Below are 19,203 nucleotides of genomic sequence, written 5' to 3'. Positions count from 1 at the left end.
CCCCCCCAGAGAGGGGGGGGGGGGGGGGGAGAGGGGGAAAGGGAATCCAGCCCATATACGGGGCCAGGAAGGACCCCCACGCTCAGGAGACAATCGAGATACCAATTAACAAGCGGGGCTCACAGGTGCATCACCCCCCCAGCTCCGCCAGTGCCTAGTAACCCCCCGCCTCTATACATCCACCCCGCTAACTCGCAGTGCAGTAGGCGACCCCGCGGGTTCCAGGGCTACTAACGCCTTAAACTGCTCAATCAGTTGAGCCCATTCCAGTGCCACTGGTCGTTTCCTCAGGCCTCTGTACTCCTCCTGGTATAAAGCCTCCCGCTCCGCCACCACCCACCTGCCCACCTCTTCGCGCCAGGCCTCAATTCTCGGCGCCCGAGCTGCCTTCCATCGTTTCTTTATCATGCGCTACGCCAGTATCAGAACCAGCCCTGCAAATCTATGCATTAGCTTTGCCTTTTTGGGGATAGGAAATAATCCGATAAGACCGGCGTCAATGGTGTCCCAAGGGGCGCGTCCCGTTACCACCGCAAGCTCCCGCGTCACCTCCGCCCAGAACTCCCGCAGCTTGGAACAGTTCCACATCATGTGCAGAAAGTCAGCGTCTGACGCATGGCACCGCGGACATGCCGCCGATGCCGAGGGGTACATCTTACGTATTGTGGCCGGGGCAAGATATACGGCATGTAGTATAAACAACTGGATAGTCTTCAGCCGTCTTGTGCAAGTTTGTACTCGTGAAAACAGTGAACGGCGCAAAGTGACAAGTGTGAACCAGCGAGGGACAACGCAAAAAAACTGGGATATAAAATATACAAAAACCATTAGTAATGGTCCAATCTCTTAATAACTAGGAACTAATTCACAGGATTGAAAAGACCAAAACACAGATGCGCCTGACAAATTGTAAGTCAACGACGTTTTGGCCTGATGTTAATTCAGGTCATCATCAGGACCAGGTTACAGTTTAATCGAAGTGCTGCATGAGGCCCACCAGGGCTTGTGTGATGAAGTGGTTATGTTGGACTAGTCCGGGATGGTGGGGGACTCAGTTGTGTGTTTTTTCCATATGCTGACCAGTGGGTCGTAGCCATCTGTTCACGGGGAAAAAACAGGTATTCAAGCGCATCACTCATTCCTTATGGGTAAGATTGGATCATGAAAGCTTGACTCTTGGAACGTATGGTGTTTGGACAATTTTCAGAACCGCTACCGGGTGTTATCCTTTAAGAGACGCGCTGCTGACATCGCCTGCTCACAAAAGACGCACTTTTTTGACATCGAGGCTGCCAAACTGGCCAAGAAATAGAGAGGACAACTTGACTATGCCAACTACTTGAACTTTGCTAGGGGGCGTCCTGACATGGATAGCTCCGGGAGTTCCGTTTTGCCCTTATGTAAATGGAGGTAGACGTAGGGTGGCGATACTTGTTGTTTAAGTCGGGTTGGATGGAATTTACGTAGCTATTGCCAATACCTATGGACCCAAAATAGATGGGTAATTTTTCTTGACAGTACGAGATGTTCCTTTGCCAGCATAAGACTAAGGTTTTCTGGGCCAGACATTTATATTGCATCCTGAATGGATGCCAAATATTCACCCTTCACCCCCCCCCAATCACAACACTAAACCCCGCATGACTGCTTTCTTTAACATAACATAACACGTGTATTTGTAAAGCTCACGTTCACCACTTCGGGCATCTCGGCGCTGAATAACAGATGTTTGTTACCCAACTCAATGGTACTCATTTTCTCGACCTCAGATGGATGAAAGGCTGAGTGGACCCGCCGGGATTTGAACCTGTGACCATGAGGTCAAACACAGGCCCCTGCAGTAGACGCATTAGTCCACTGAGCCACCAGACCTGGGCCTTTAGAGAGAGGTTACTCCCCAGTTAGGTCTATGTGATATCTGGAGGGATACCCAGCCTGGTCTGAGGAAGTCCACCTGTCTTTCCCCTACTCATGGTACCCACAGTATGCTGGATAGTGTTTTACTGTCAGCACCAGCGGAGAGGGGGGTGGGAGCTGTCCATATGTCCACTGTTTATCAGACCATGCTCCAGTGCTCTGTGAGGTCAACGGGGGGACATGAGATCCTCAATAACATGAAGGCTTCCGTCCGTGATTTTACAGGCTCTGCAGGGCAGGGAGGTGCTGCTACAGGAACTGTTGCAAGCGCTTCTGGGCGTTGTGTTGGCCTTACTAGCAGGGTTTAGTGCTCTCTGCCGGCCGAAGTGCTTGGGAGGGAGGGTGAGCTAGCGTGCGAGCAGCATCTCGCACAGGCTTATCTGCAGATGGGGTGGAGGGAACTAGAGCTTCAGCGACAGATGGCAGAAGTGAGGGATAGACCAGACAAATGCACGCTGCGGTCCTATCGACAGCTCCTCTATAGGAAAGGGGATAGACCTGTACAGTTGCTGGCTTGTATTCTGCACCGGGAAACTCCGCTTACCCCAGTGCTCCACCTTAGGACCCCTCAGGGTAGAGATGTACACATACAGAAAGGGATACTGGAATGCAAATCTGCTTTTTTGACCATACTAGCACTCCTCCAGCTGGAGGGGGCCGCAATCCTAGACCTCTAGCCATATCTCACCTTGGACGAGGGCCGTGCAGCACTTCAACTGCTGTCTAGGGGGAAGGCGCCAGCATCGGCTGGAGATCTATTTAGAGGCCAAGGCCCTGAGACTATGCGGGAGGGCTGAATCTATATGAAGCTGAAGCCAGATTAGGATGGCTCAGAACGGTCATCTTATAGACCACTCACTATGATTAACCAAAACATGAAGTTACTCTGTAAGGTGTTGCCCCTTCATTTACGCCCTGTGATTGCTCAAATAATTTACAAGGACAAATGCGGGTTCACTCCTGGTCGTCATACTCCAATGAACCTCCGACGGTTAACAACTGACTTACATAACTTACATAAGGTGGAGATCAGAACAAGGGGTTTGCTCTCGTCTTTATCAAGACTGCTAAGGCCTTTGACACAATGGACTGGCAGTACCTCATGCAGGTGTTGGAGGCGATGGGAACTGGACCTCAGTTTCGAGCTTTGAGGGGGCTGCTGTAAGTGGGCCCCAGAGTGCGCATTGGTAAAATCTGCTCTGCCAGTTGGCAGGTTGGAAGGGGTACAAGACAAGGTTGCCTGCTCTCCCCTCTCCTTTTCGACATTGCTATAGAACCATTGGCTGCTTTGATACAACAGAAATTGGGGCAGTGGGGAATTAGGAGGGGGAATGTTACCTACCTAGGAGCCCTGTACTCTGACAATACTCTTTTACCTCACCGCGCCCAGGCGTTACCTCTCTGAAGGTATCCTAAAAAGAGTGAGGGGGATCTGGCTTCCAAATCAATTGCAAGAAATCACGGTTGTTTTCCCTGGGGACCCTCGTGTTCCGGACCCCAGTAATCCTACCTACAGCATCTACCCATTCAATGGGAAACGGTTTACTGTACTTGAGGATGATTGTGGCCCATACGAGGCCGAAGCGGCTGCAGCTTAATTTTGGCAATGGTCTTCCAGTAACTTATGATTCCCTCTACCCCTTTCCCTGATGGGTTGAGTGGCCATTTAAAAAATGGTGCTTCTGCCGTGCTGTCTCTATTTCATTCATAATTCATTTGACAGGCTTCGTAGGGCGATGTTCAGACATCTGTATTCCCTGCTTACTTCCTTAATATGGGCGGGAGGCCGCATGAGAGTGGCGAGGGATTTCCTATTGCTGCCACTGGAGGGAGTGGGGGGTGGTCTGGCAGTTCCAAATGTAGACCAGTATTATCTGACTACCCACATACAACATACGGTGCATTTGCTGAATGAGGGGGACAAATGGGAAAATAAACTTTTGCATGGCGCAGCTGGTGCTCAGTCCCTTCCTCACATGCTATTGACGGGGGGGGGGGGGGACACAGAGCATCCTTATGGGAACGTTCAGTAAAAGTGGCGCTGGAACGGGCCCCCTCTACTAGGGGTTTTGTGTTCTCGTGAAATTGGGCCTTTAGAGTACTGGTGAATTCTACAGTTGTGCCCGCTTGGAGGGAGGGGGCTGTGCCCTAGGGGATATTTACCCCAATGAGGAACCTCTCTCTTTTGCGGACACACAGAGCAGTTTCAGCGTAGGATCAGGGCAGTTCCTACAGTATGCTAGCATTGCAGCTATAACTGAAGATATATGGCCATCGTTTCCCACGGCCCGAGCACTTTCCTCACTTTCAGTGGCCTGCTGAACCTGGGAAAGGGTTGCCAATTGATTTCCCCTTTTTACAAAGCTTTGACAGCTGATCTGCCACACACTCCCTTTTCCGAGCGGTCGGCCTGGGATGGTGACCTGGGAATGCACCTTGAGGACGTGCAGTGGGAGAAGATGTGTGAGCTGGTGAAATTAGTTTCATGAAATGCCCAGTTTAAACTCACCCATTATAATTTTCTACACTGTACATACTTAACACCCATGTTCTTACATGAAATGGATCTGATCAAGCCACCCGACTGCCCCCGCTGCCATCAACAGCAGGCTTTTTTTTTTGCATCTGGCCTGGGAGGTTGGTACAGGCATTATGAGTGAAGGCGATATCCAGGATAGGGGTGGTGGTGCCTATCCCTTGTTCCCTGGAACCTTCCGTCCGTTTACTGGGTGAAGTTTGTCGGCCCAAGGCCCTGAAGATGGCGTTTCCATTTTTACATTTACTGTTGCTGCTGGCTAAGCAACGAGTTGCGATCACATGGATGGGGCAGGTGGGCTCTAGTTTTGAGCACTGGGTGGGTGATGTGACTGAGTGGGTGGTGGCAGAGGAGTTACGAATGCGAGAGTGTAGACACGATGAAAAGGCGGAGGAATATATTGAGGAGTGGGGGGAATTGCTCAATGAGTTTCTGAATCCTGGGGGTCATTAGTCGCCCTCTGCTGTGGGGGAGGTGGACTCTCGACTTTAACAGTTCTTGAATAATAGTGCTATACTTGGCTCCGAAATAATGGATTCATATGTATCATCTGATGTCCCCTACCCGATTATTTGATGGTTATCTTGCATGTCCTATGTTGCTGCAGCTATGTTTGTGACCTGTGCACCAGACCGCTCTGTGATATGTTTATCAATGGCTCTTATGTTTTTTATTCTTCTGATTCTCATTTGAAAATACTCAATAAAGGATGTCTATTAAAAAAAAAACACTAAACAATCTCAAATATCATACCATTCCTGACTGCCCATAGAACACAGTCTCATATATCCCCCGTTCCTCAGCCAGTATGGCACACTTTCCCATAACCCACCTTATAAAACAGCACAGCACTTAGACTAACACATGGGAATACCTCACACAGTCCACACCACACCATTTCCCACTGCTAACAACTCGCATACCCATACTACATACATTTCAACACAACTGGTGATATTTTACTATCCCTGACACGTCTCTGCACATCACATCAAAACTAATCTTGTCTTGCTCAGTGCAAAAATAATAACTCATCTCAAACTCAGTTTCTTTACATCTTCGCTCTCAGCTAGGTTGGCATTATACAAGTAACACATAAGTACAAAATACCCTCACTAGACCCATCCCACCTAATGCACCTGAACATACAAGCACTAATGTAATAAATCATTGAGTTGGTTACCTACTCAACTCAAAATTAAAGCCCAATCTTATTTAACAGCATACAGCATAACTGACCATACCACACCAACAGTCACAACTTGTGCCATATGCTAGCCTACAATAACTTAGTCAGTTCCACTAACAGTCTCACACACAACCAAAAATCTAAACACGAAACCAAAAACAGATTACATCCCTATTGAGTAAACACACATCACACCACACATTCCCCAGGACACACACATGCACAAAAATCATCACATCACCAGAGACCAACCCACACAGTCAACCATACAAAGTAGAAAACATTTTCAACACCAGATGACAAACCCAACATTCAATAAGCGTTTCGGTACCCCTCACTGCAACTTCTTAAAAGCCACAATTCACACCAACCCTCCCAAACAAAACACAATACATAGTTCACCAAACACAGTACACCAAAAATGATCATACCAAACAAAGTAGAACCTGCAATACCACTCAGCCAATCACTGCTATGTAACCACTTCACTGACTCCCAACTAGCTAACTAACCATTCAGCCCGAGCACATACTGGGAGATACACATACGACACACAGAGACTGCAACAAAAGGTAAAACCCGCATCTAAATCACTGCAAAAAATATGGTATGGCAAAAAGAACCCACGACCAGAACAGATATACATCTTCAAATGGACAGAAGAACAGACATAGGTTTAAGTACATATAAACAAATAGAGAGAAAAAGGCAACGAGGGAGAATGCACGCTTGTACAAAAATGATACAGGTGGCAAACACACAGGAAGCAACACAGAAAATGATAGAGAAAGAGAAAAAACCTCGTGCACCACAAACCAGGTACATTCATCACTCCTAAGGGATAAGAAATAGGTGAAGCTAGAGACTAATTAATTACAGACTCTCACATAAGTTCTGCAGAACGCTCTTGAGCCCCTTTTAGGGCCCTCCACTGTGTCTAATCACGACTCGCAGCCAATTATCACAAAGACACAGGTGTTGTGCAACAGCACTTCACCCCCACCAACTTTCCCCTTTAGCAGATTCCCTCAACTGGGGTTACCGGCAGCAACACAGGGACTAACCCATCACACTCAATCAGGTAAGGCTGATGACTGCAAGCCTGAACCCACCTGATGATCACCCACACACAGCTGCAGAATGCTACAAACCACATCCCCTATAGACCCAACACCTACAGACACACATTCACTTTTTGATTATATTTATATATACTATACATATTTATATATATTATACATTATATATATATATATATATATATATATATATACATACACATACACACATACACACACACACGCCACATACTATTCTCTCACACATGTTTTGAGGAAAAAACTATGCATAGCCTTCTCTCATTTGGAAAGTCCTCTTTTGAAACTATCCACTACCCAGAGAGCGGGAAACTCGACAGATACACTGAGAATCCGCACAGGTTAAAAAGGGCCTGGAGACTGTACCCCCAAGGCCCTCGCACAAAGCCCATTCTATGGCTAAAAGTGACAACCTCCAAAGGCTAGTATGCACCCCAGTACTAAGAGTCACAGTAGGTTGCATTTGTTGAGTTATGCAAACACAGCGTAATATAACATTCAAAGGGAAGCCTTTTCCCATGCTTTGGTAATCATTTAGATTATAGTTAAAAATAATGTATGCCCTCAATTGCTACAAAATAAAACATTTTGTAACGTTCTAGATTGGATTGCAATATCCGGCTACTGAATTTACATCAGTAGTTTGATAAATCGAAAGAACGGATTCTAGATATGTTTTAAAGGCGGACTGGTCTGTTTCAAAGATAACGCACGTGCAGGCAGGGACAGGCACGTGACCCTTTTCTCTGCCCATTTTTTTACTTTGATTAACAATCCACGCACGTGCCCCGGCGCTCACCTACACCACTTTTACAACTGTTGCTTATCAGCGCCACGGCGTGACTGTCATTAACATGTTAAAAAAGCACAAAGGACAGCAGTCATGTGCTCGGATCATGATAAACGGAGGTAAACAAGCCATTAAACGTGCACTCTCTTACTGCCTGAACAGAAACAGTTGGAAAACACAGCGAAGGTCACGCAGCACAAGCAGCCAGGCTCCCGTCTGCACTATTAAGGTGTCAGGCCAGGTGGAGAATAGGCCATGGTTACCTCAAACCTCTGCCCCCGGGAGTAGAAAAATAATCCATGCCAGGAGTCCTCTCAACAAGATAGATATGGAGAAAATCCTAGTCGTGGTCGGCAGCAGGATAGTTTTACATTTAACAGCTGTCAGCTTTAAAGTTTCAGAACTGTCAGAAAGCGATCAATTCTGTGTTAGCGAAGAGACGGAGAAGCAGAAATCTCTGGACAGTGGGAGACTGAAGAGCATATGGTGAGCTACCAATCACAGAATTTTGAAAAAAAAAATTAGTGGCGGGGACTAATCAAGTTAGGCAGAACGCAAATGGCACCATGGTGCGTGACTGACATCACAGCACGTGGCATCTTAGAAAGTGACATCACAACCCATGACCTCACAGGAAAAGACATCACAAGAAGTGACATCAGATCTTAACACCTCGCACATATATTTAGCAGGTCTATCATGAGTACATTTGAGCTCCCTATGAGATTTAATGGATGAGATTTTGCATTAAGGTTGTACCAAAAAAGTGATGCAACCCTAACGTCAAATCTGGGCCTCCACTACATTTAGAGCCTTGGGTAGCATTGTATTGTGTTGCCCTTAAGTCACGTGGTGTCACAAGGGCAACACAATACCAATGTCAGATTTACCAAGCAACACAGGTCACCTTGCGTGGCCCTGCCTTGCTTGGCAAATCTGGAGTAATGTAAGGCAGCGCAAGTCACTCCATTGCATTACACTGCCTTGGTGAGGTATTCAATTGGAGGAGCCTGGGTGCTCCCACGTTTCCACCTATGGATTATGCTGCATTTCCAGGTTTACCAAGACTGGTAAACCTAGAAATGCGTCAAAATGCTACGCCTTCCCAGGGGAGGCCCAACGAGGAGAAATATCTTTATTTCTCCTCATTGCTTCCTCCAAGTGCACTGCATTCTGCAGCAAACTTAGAGGGGAAAAGCCTCAGAGGATTGTTTTGTACAAGAAGGGGTTTCTTCCTGTATGAAAACAATCCTACCTGGCGCAAGGGTGTCTGCGTTAGCGCTCGGTGGCAGACTGTGTGCCAGCGCAGGCAGAGAGCAAGAAGCGCCATTTATTGGTAAATAATTGCACATTCCTGCACACTCTTTCACGCAATGCAGAAAGTTGTCTTGCTGTGTTGCGTGAAAGATTGATAAATTTGGCCATTTAAAAAAAAAATTTATTCTGCCACAAATATATTGGCAACGTGGCAGTAATTCTGTTATGCGTAATTGGTTGTAAAGTCTGCATTTGCTGGAGACATAAGTTTTTGTCTAGTCTCAGTTTCGAATCAAAGGAGTGTAGAGCGTTAACGTGTCGCCTGTAAAGCACATCATGTAACATACGGATGACATTTTTATTTTAAGTCGCTATGTATTTGGGTAACTCATTTTAACACTGCTCTTTTTGTTACTTGCAGTTCATAAATTCAAACACTTCTAATATAGAACAGCAAGCTAAGGACATGTGACTTCCACACCTTGTAACCCTCACTGTCTTGTATAAACACATCCTGCACATTGGTTTATACACCTATGATTTAATGTCAATGTATAATGTGTACGTCTGATGTAAAGAGCTCCGACATCTTGCATTGGGATGAGTAGCGCTATAAAAGAAATAAAAGAAAATAGTGGTATTTAAATTGTTATTTGTGCAAATACTATGACAGACAAACATCTGGCAATCTTACAGTGCATGCAACTCTTATATCCAGGGACTGGACAAAGTGAAAATCATGCCTTTCTTAAGCATTTGTTAAGTACTAAGCTGTGCACCATTGTTTCCTCTCCATTGTTTTGGCATGTAGGCATGGGCCCACCCAAAAAATTCGAACAAAAAGAATGCCTGATGGCCCCTCAGCTTCGGCCTTTGTTATGGGTGCAGCTGGAATCTGATAAGCCCCCTCTTCACCTGCAGACTGCTACTTGGAACAAAAGCAGACAGCAGTGCAGGCGCGGCTGGATGTGCCGCAGTATCTGAAAATTACATCGGGACGACTTCAGCAGATTTTAGTTAGGCCCAAATTCTTGGCAAGGTGGACCGTGTCCACCCTGAGAAAACAGTGGGTGGACGCAGTCTACCAGCGTGTACACCCAACTTGTGCCCTGCCCCAATACACCATGTTGAACGAGTTACAGGTTGATCTCTCGTTTAAAACAGTGCAAACCACCTTCTGTTTACTAATACAATTTTGCTGAAAATTTTTATATTAGATTTTAGGGCACAAACATTTTTTTAGATGGCGCGTAAGGAACAGCACCAGTAAACAACAAACAAATTCATAGATTGCTCAACAGAGAAAAACAGAAGCAACTTCACAGCTGTAGTGAACCCACAAACCAGAAGACCCCGGAATGTTCTCATGACAGGGAATGTCCAGTCATAGATAAGGAATCTGCCATCGGACTGAATACCTTCTACACCCATCACTATTTATATGCAATATAATTAATAATTTAAGAACACCAAATTACAGTTAATCTGCTCTTAAATAACTGAATTAGACTTCTATTTGTGAAAGCAAAAATTGGCTTTTGGGGTATATTGGATCAGGCAACATTACACGAGAAAGTTCAGAATGAAGGGACCAGACAAGACCAAAATTGATGGAATAGATTGCACACAGAGTAATTACCAGTGTTTCAGATTAAATTAATAATTTCCATCCATTACTTTAGGACAGTCTCCCTGATTTGTTGTATGTGGGAAGGCTATAACAAGACGCTGCTCTGTGCTACTGGACATCAAGCTGCACCTTGCTTGTGAAGACTAAAAAGAATAAATATGCTTGAGTAACTGGTGTTACCTTTCAGAGTGGATGTGGTCTAGCAGTTCAGGGAGATCTGAACATTGGTCGATCGTGCATACACAAATACCAGTAGCTCACATGGATTCAAGCATTTCCATCCACCACATTTTTGCTACGTTACTGCCTTAGCTGCGTGGAAATGTAAGATGATTTCTCAATTGAACTTTTGAATACAGCCAAAGAACAATAACATAAAAATACAAAGCGTTTAAAAAAATAAGTCGACTATTTCCCTAACAGGGTAGTTCTATGTGATCAATCTTGCTACCTGCCTGATAGATGAAGTGCACTGGAGCAGCTTGCTCTACTTTTGATAAAACATTTCAGCAGGGTTTGGAAAGGCTGCATATTATGATTTTGTTTTAAACTTCACAATGAAAATTTAAGTTTTGTGAGAGATGAGCTCTTTAAAATAATTGTAGTAACTACAAAATGGTCCCCCTAAAATTTTTTGTAAGAAAATCATCTCACAAAACAATATTTGCAGTAAATTTCTCTTACTAAAGAAGCTGGAAAACTCTGCAAGCAGTAAAGTTCCCAAACTTCAAGTGCAACGTTTTGAATCACCAATACCACCGCTTCTGTACAACTCCTAGTAAGAAGACAGAATAACCAGAATCGTCGTCCGTCCTTGAAAATTGGACTGTAGAACTACAAACGCACATACTGGTAAGCAAAACAGGACAGCGTTCTGAAAAAATATCCTGGTTGGCAAAACCTAACTTTAACACAAAATGCTACCAAGTCAAGTTGGCACAATGTCAAGTTAACGAAGAGATGTGGTATCGAATGCCACGACAGAAAAGAAAAAGTCGTTGATTAAGAAATTTTAAGTGAAAAGTAGTGCACAGGGGTAGTAAGGCATGTTAAGAGCTCAATGAAGGGGGTAGTAAGGAGTTTCTTAGAGCTCGGGTATGAATACTACATACGGCGCTAAGGAGTTTTCGGGCCTCTGGGATGAGCAGTAATAATTTCAGATGTAATGATGTGATTTAACAAGTGACATCCATGTTCTATTTTAATGGACTAGCCTGGACAGGCAAAGGGAAAAATAGGGAATGTGTCTCTCTATGCTGAATAGTTGACCTGAGCTCCTTCCCGCAACCCACAAGAGCTCTTGGAAAATTGAGATTTGAACGTACCAGCTTGCGAGGTAACATACTCGGCCCCTGCTCTCCTGGCCAATGTCTGGAAGATCAGCTAGCAAAGTGGCATCTTGTGAAGACTTGTAGTATGCACACAGACTATCAATGTCTATGGTTCCACTGTTGGCTTCTATAAACAACTTTTTTTATTTTCCTGCAAAAACTGATATTACTTCAATGAGTATTTTTTTAATTAGTTTTGTTTACAAAAACTTTTTTCCCACTAAATTGGTTCGGAAATGTTAAGTGCTGATTTCTAGACTAATGTGTTTTTGAGCCACTGCTACCCAAGATAACCCCACTTTACTTTTCAGGAGATACCATTTTAATCCATAAGCTTGGACTATATTTAGGTGTAACATCTTTTTCTCTGTGGTACCCAAGGATGTTCAGACAGCTGCTTCAAAGAGAAGCATGGGTTCTCCTACTACCCTTGCCTTTATCAGGTTAACAACCCTCACCATTACTAAAGGAGGAAAAACAATGTTTCTGACAAAACCCAAATCATCCCCATATAATGAACCTAGCCAGAGGGCTGAATGTCAACTGGTCATCTAGTGCCTAGCACGTGGACACGTTTTATAATTTGAGCCTAAAAAGATGCTACCACCTTAAGGATTTCGTTACTTATTGAAATTTGTTACTAACCTGTTTTTAAAGTGTATTTCTAAGTGTATTTCTTTTATAAAGTCAAGCATAAACTGAATACTCCGTTATCATGTGCTCCTTGTTGTGCCCTATAGTATTCTGTGTTTCTAAATCCTTCCGCCTCCTGGAGTAAGACTCAATTGCTCGCCCTCGCTACCCTCAGAGAGGCAAGTGCCTAAAGGGGTCTATTGGCTATCCAGTTTGGATTGCACTAGTATTTTGATCATGGGACATTAGTGGTATTCAACATTATTTACATAATGCATTTGCTCTCATGTAATATTATACTAGTATGCTGTACTGTCACTGTAGAGAAAATCTGTTTCCAGGTGCAGGGAGTGGATGTTTCAGAATGGGAATGCCATGCAAAGTTGGTAAATACCCATGAATGCACGTGTGTGAGCAATCACAAACGTTTTCATGGCTGCTTCGTGCCCTAGACAAAATTAAAGATTTCCTCTAGTCAAGGGCAGGAGAAAAATCACCATCCAAGGAAGAAATGTGGAGGGAACACCCATACATTTGCAGAGGTCTAAGGTAGGGATTTCTCAAAGGGAAAATACTTTTCACCAGTGGCGGGCGGTGACTCAACAGTGGAGTGGCGTCGAGGTAAGCCAGTGGCAGGGATTGTAATAAATCACAATATCTTTAGGCTTCAATGCCAAAGCTCTCAATTATGGCTCGTTAACAGATTGTTATTTATAACGGGCCGTGACTGACAACTTTCGAGTTGAGGCTCAAGGCAATGAGAGTTTCTCACAGTGCCTGTCAGTGGGCCAAAGAGATCATTTATTTTTACAAAATTTACTTACCCACGTTCTTCTCCATGTTTTCTACTTGAATGCAGTCAGTGCGACAGCACCTCATGGAGCCTCAGCCAACTCCCTTCTCCAAATCCCAACACTGCTCTAATGCTGCAGATGAGCAGCATGAGAACAGCGCCAGGACTGGCTGGAGCTGGCTGCCTCGACGCTCCAGTAGGCACGGGGGTCTGGGCCTGCTCTTCCATCAGCTGTCTAAGACAGCTAGGTGGAGAGGTTTAAAGTGCGCTTGTCAGGCTGGCCGTCACAAGACAGACAAAGTGACATGCGCACTTAAAAACTGGAGTGAGCACTACTCACCTGCTTTAAGTCAGCAGCAATGGCCCCACTCTCAAACTACTCGGGCTGGGAGCAGTGAGAAATAAAATGACAATTCATTTTATTGTGTTGAAATTTTTTATTGAATTTTATAAGACAAATACATTAGAGCATATGCAATAGTAAATAAAAGAGAATAATTACATGTTAGAAGGAATCATGGAATAAGAAATTGATAAATAAATACGATATAAATATGCGTTTAAATAGATAAATACAAATTAATGCAACGAAGATATCAAAACCCAGAATAACATGTAATAAGAGTGAGCAATAGGGAAAAGAGAGAGAAGAAAAACATAGTAGAATAAAGAGTGCTGGAAATATAAAGAAATAGAACAAAGGAAAAAATAATTAAATAAAAACAGAAGAATACCACAACGGAGGAAGCAAAGGATTGTGAGGGAACCGAGAGAAGAGAAAAAAAAACAAAGGACAGAAAAGTGAAAGTTGATTAGTGTGTTTGAGTAGAAGTGGAGGCCAGAGGATCAGCAGCATTTGATTTAAGAAATGGAGACCATATTCGAAGAAAGGTGTCGTTTTGATCTTGAAGATTATAGATTATACGTTCATGGGAAGCAGTTTGCATCATTGCCACCAACCAGTCCTCCTGTGATGGAGGCAAAGTTGATTTCCAATGACGCAGTATACATATTTTGGCAGTGGCAATTGAAGTATGATAAAGACGGAGTTGTGGCTTCGTGAGCTTTGGGGAATGACGTAAGTCATGTAGGAGAATGTTAGTAGATGTAAGTGGCAATTTTAGGGGCATAGTGGATTTCAAAGTAGCACCGATAAAAGTCCAATAGGGTTGAATACTAGGACATTCACAAATGATATGAGTAATATCACAACCTGAATTGAAGCATCTCCAGCAGTTAGAATGCGAGAGAAGACCAGCTTGGTGTAATTTGACAGGAGACCAGTGCCAATCATGCAGAATTTTAAAAAGACAAAATTTAAGCCTTGATTCACGAGCTCCCTTATTTAAATTCTCTAGAATCAAATCCCACTCAGCATCGGAAAAGGAAATGGAGAGACGAGATTGCCATTTACGCTGGAGATCATGTGAAAGAGATTTAGAAAAAAGATGAGATGAAAAAATTTTGTATATACCAGAAGTAACACCCTTAAATTTCCCCCAAATGTGCAAATAGGATAATATAGGAGAATCCTGCAGGAGCCATGGTGATGTTCCCATATGGGTCTTTAAACATTGTTGGAGTTGAAGGTATTTGGAAGAATGATGAAGGGGAAGATCAAATTCTACCCTGAGCTGAGAGAATGACTTAAAATCCCCATCATGTAGGAGTTGATCCGGATAGAGAATACCTGCATCTCGCCATTCAGGCCAGGATAGCATACGGCCATTAATACGGATCCCCGAATTATTCCACAAGGGAGCCTTCGCATGTATTCTGGAGTTGGAGTCTAATAATCTATGACTTCTCTGCCAGGATTTATGCATGGCCGATAGTATCGGGTTTTTTGGATCAGAACGACTAGAGCCAGTACCATACAGAGGAGAAAGGTTTGATTCCGAGGATAGAAGATGTCTTTCTATTTGAACCCATTGTGGTAAATCCTTGATGCCAGGTAGAAAATATGAGATTTGGGAAATATGTAACGCCAAAGAGTAGTGTTCAATAGAAGGAAGACCGATTCCGCCAGATAATTGGTGAGCCTTCAACTTAGTGATAGCAAGTCGCGGCTTCATAGTACCCCAGATGAAAGTTTTAATCTGGGCATCTATTGATCGAAGTAAGGAGAGAGGGATCTGTAAAGGAAGCATACCTAGAATGTATATAAATCTCGGAAGGGTAACCATTTTAACCGCCTGAGTTCTGCCCCAAAGAGAAAGGCCCAAAGCTTTCCATTTGTCAAAATCCCGTTGCATTTGGGATATAAGAGGAGATAAATTATCTGCAACCATATCTTGCAATCCTTTATTAACGAGGACACCCAAGTATTTAAGGCGTGAAGGCTGCCAATGAAAAGGAAATCCAAAAATGGCTGCTTTGGTGGTACCGTTAGAGATGGGCAAAGCCTCACTCTTGTCCCAATTGATCTTATATCCTGAAAAAGAGGAGAAATCATTAATAATGTGAAGAAGAGAAGGAATCGACCGGGGAAGACGAGTAAGGGTGAGTAGGATATCATCAGCATATAAGTATATTTTAGAATGTCCAATTGGAAGGGGGACACCAGAGACCTCATCCGATTGACGAATGGTGGCGGCCAAGGGCTCCATAGCCAGAAGAAACAAAAGAGGGGATAGTGGACATCCTTGACGTGTCCCTCTCTTAATGGTAAAGGTGTCTGATAGAAACCCACCACAGTTTACCTGAGCAGAAGGATGGTCGTATAATAAGCGTATCTTATCAATAAATTTCGTGCCTAAACCAAATCTATCCATGACTTTGAAAAGATAATTCCATTCAATGCGGTCGAACGCCTTTTCTGCGTCAAGTGAAAGGGCTAACGCATCATCCTTAAGATGTTGAGCCGACCATAATGCATGGGCCAGAGAACGCAGATGGTTCCGTGAGGATCGACCCGGTACAAAGCCTACTTGAGAATGGTGTATCAAGGAAGGCAAGACCTTACGCAAACGCGAAGCAAGAATGCTGGCCAGGATCTTAATATCAGTGTTCAATAAAGAGATGGGGCGATAGCTACTGCAGAGCTGGGGGTCCTTACCTGGCTTTGGAAGCACAACAATAATAGCCTTGTTAGAAAGAGGTCCTAGTGAAGATGAACTATCCGCCTCCTGGAATGCGGCATGTAGGGTATCAATAATATTGTGACCTGCCCAGCGATAGAACTCAGGGGGAAATCCATCTTCACCAGGGGCCTTGTGATAGGGCAGGGCAGTAATCGCACTAGAGACCTCATCTCTGGTTATTTCACCCTCTAGGATGGCTCTGCCCTCCGCCGAAAGAGAAGGAAGATGTACTTTTGCAAGAAATGCTGTCATTTTATCCGAGTCCATTCTACTATCGGAGGTGTAAAGAGATTCGTAAAAAGAGGCGAACTCATTAACGATGTCTTGAGGTTTCGTGCACAGGTGACCTTGCGTAGATCTAATGGCCGGAATGGCCATGGACGCCTCCCTCTGACGCAGCTGCGCGGCTAATAACCTTCCCGCCTTTTCCCCTTGCTCGTAATGCCGGCCTTTCATTTTCTGTAAAGCGAATTCTGCTTTAGATGTAAAAAGGCTATTTAAGGCCATTCGAGCTTGCTCTAGTAATTTGCGGTTTTGTAGAGACGGAGATGCGGTGTATAAGCGAGAATAAGTTTGTATATCAGATTCGAGCTCACTTTGTCTCCTTGCATTTTGTTTATTAGCAATTGCTGCATCACGCATTAATTGCCCCCTCAAAGTAGCCTTCGCCGCGGCCCAAAGAGTCCTGCTGGAGGTGACAGACCCCTGGTTAGTAGAAAGATAATTTTGAAGGTGTGATTGCAGTTGGGCCTTACCAGCAGGAGTCCTGTGGCGTTGGATGCTCATTCGCCATGGTTTACGTCCAGGCCGAGAGAGACCCAGATCAAGGGAAAGGAGAACCGGAGAGTGATCAGACAAGGCCGCTTCCAGGATGCAGGAGTCTGTAACGAATTGAACTGTGTTATGAGAAATAAGGAAATAATCAAGACGAGAAAATGTACCATGGGCCGAAGAAAAGAAAGTATATTCCTTATCTGTTGGATGGCTAAAACGCCAATGGTCAACCAGTCCAATATCTGATATGATGTCCCCCAACAAGGCTTTGTCTGACGCATTGCCCCTATCTAATGGGCCAGTTTTGTCTAGAATGGAATCTTGCGTCACATTCCAGTCTCCGCCAATCAAATATTGTGATGCATTAATTTCAAGCAGCAAACGGGAAAGTTGGAGAAAGAATGTTTTTTTGGTACCCGTAGGGGCATAGACAGACCCTACACAAATGTGAGACTCTCCAATTTTAAGTTTGGCAAATACATAACGGCCATTTACATCTGACCATGTTTTAGAGACAGTGACCGGGAGGGATTTGCGAAGGAGGATTGCTACTCCACATTTGCGGAGAGGGCCTGTGTCTGAGGAATCGTCTTGTTGAACACTACTATGGATAACCTTGCCCACCCAGTCTCTGCAAAGTTTATCCGACTCCAGAGCATCCAAATGGTCTCCTGAAGCAAGGCCACATCTACATGTTTGGTCTGGAGATAGGAGAGTACTTTCTTCCGCTTTATATAATGGGTGAGGCCATGTACATTCCAAGTGATCGCATTCAGAGAATGTGCCTGCGTCATAGTAGAATAGAGCAAAAATCAGGAGGAAGAAAATAATATAAAGCACAAAACAACGTGGTGAACCAGACAAAAAGAAAAGGGAGAGAAATAACAAAAGAAAGAGGAAACAGAAAGAATATAAGTGGAAGTAGTACTTTTAATCTAGATGAAATGCATAAAGAAAACAATAAAAATTAAAGACGAAAGAAGGTAAAATTTAGAAAATAGTACAGTAATAAAGAAACTATGGAGTAATAGCGAGTAAAGAACAAGAAACCGTAAAACTGTTACCCGCGGGTCTGGGCGCACTAGAGCGCCGCCACGGGAAAAGACCCCACAGAAAGAGAGAAGCAATTAAGAAGGCATTAATAATATAGAAGGGAAGCCCAAAAGAGCAATATAAAAAAAAGAACAGAAGAAGGTAGAGAAAGCCAAATAGAGATTGAGAAGCAACACTACAGAAGAGGAGAAATATTGCAGTAATTAAATGTGAGGTAACCTAAGCGCATAAAACATATCATACACATATATCAAAAATCTATACCAATATGCATACGAGCAAATAAGGTGATACTACTATAATCAAACAATTAGGCGCCAATGCACCCGGGTAACTGCAAAACCAGTTGAGAATATGCAATAAAATTGTAACATGAAAAGTGAGAAATACAGGGAGAAAAAAGAATAGCATTATAAGGCAGAGATATAGCAGAAGGCAAAGTGAAAAGGAAAAGAGGTAAGATAAGAAGCTAGTGAGAAAAGAGGTAAAAAAGAAAAGGCAATCAGATATTATAACAGCGAAAAATGCCAAAAATATAATAATGATTTAACAATATAAACAAGGCCCGCAAGGACCGAAAGTCTACGATAAGCTGCCAATAGGTCAAGAAGTGATTTCTCCCACATGAGGAAGTATTATTCAGTCCGCATCTGAAGGAGTTTTAAGAGGAGACCTAGACTTGTCTCTTTGCAGATCTTGTGGGAATTGAGGCGACGAAACCGATTGTGATGCAGATTTCCTATCTTCTTGTGAGCGATGGAGTCTTTCAAGGTCCCTACCACGAGGCCGAGGACTACTAGGAGGGCGTCTGCTGCGATCTGGCAATGGAGTAGAAGACTTATAGGGAGAATGGGACTGATCCTGCTGCGAAGATGGAGTGAGAACCTCCATATCTTGAGGTTGAAGACAGTCCAAGAATTGCTGAAGATGCTCTGGGTCATAAAAGTCCTTAGAATCTCCATCTTTGGTGATGCGAAAACGTGCTGGTTCAAATAGGCCATACTTAATGCCTAATTGACGTAGTTGAGGTCGCATAGAGAGAAAGGCTTTCCGCCGCTCATTTGTTTCCTTAGAGAAATCAGCTGCCATATGAATCCGATGGCCATCAAAGGAAAAAGAA

The 19,203-nt window shown here is 43.9% G+C and overlaps 1 protein-coding gene across 5 annotated transcripts in view; it reads right to left on the bottom strand.

Moving 5' to 3' along the window:
* Nucleotides 1-19,203, bottom strand: part of FNIP2 (folliculin interacting protein 2) — a 319,680-nt gene that overhangs the window by 130,470 nt on the left and 170,007 nt on the right. The window lies entirely within an intron of this gene.

The sequence above is a fragment of the Triturus cristatus genome, chromosome 2_2 (genome assembly GCF_964204655.1).
Source record: "Triturus cristatus chromosome 2_2, aTriCri1.1, whole genome shotgun sequence".
Lineage (NCBI taxonomy): Eukaryota > Metazoa > Chordata > Amphibia > Caudata > Salamandridae > Triturus > Triturus cristatus.
Note: the sequence above shows the minus strand (reverse complement) of the source record. Positions and strands in the feature narration are given on the sequence as shown.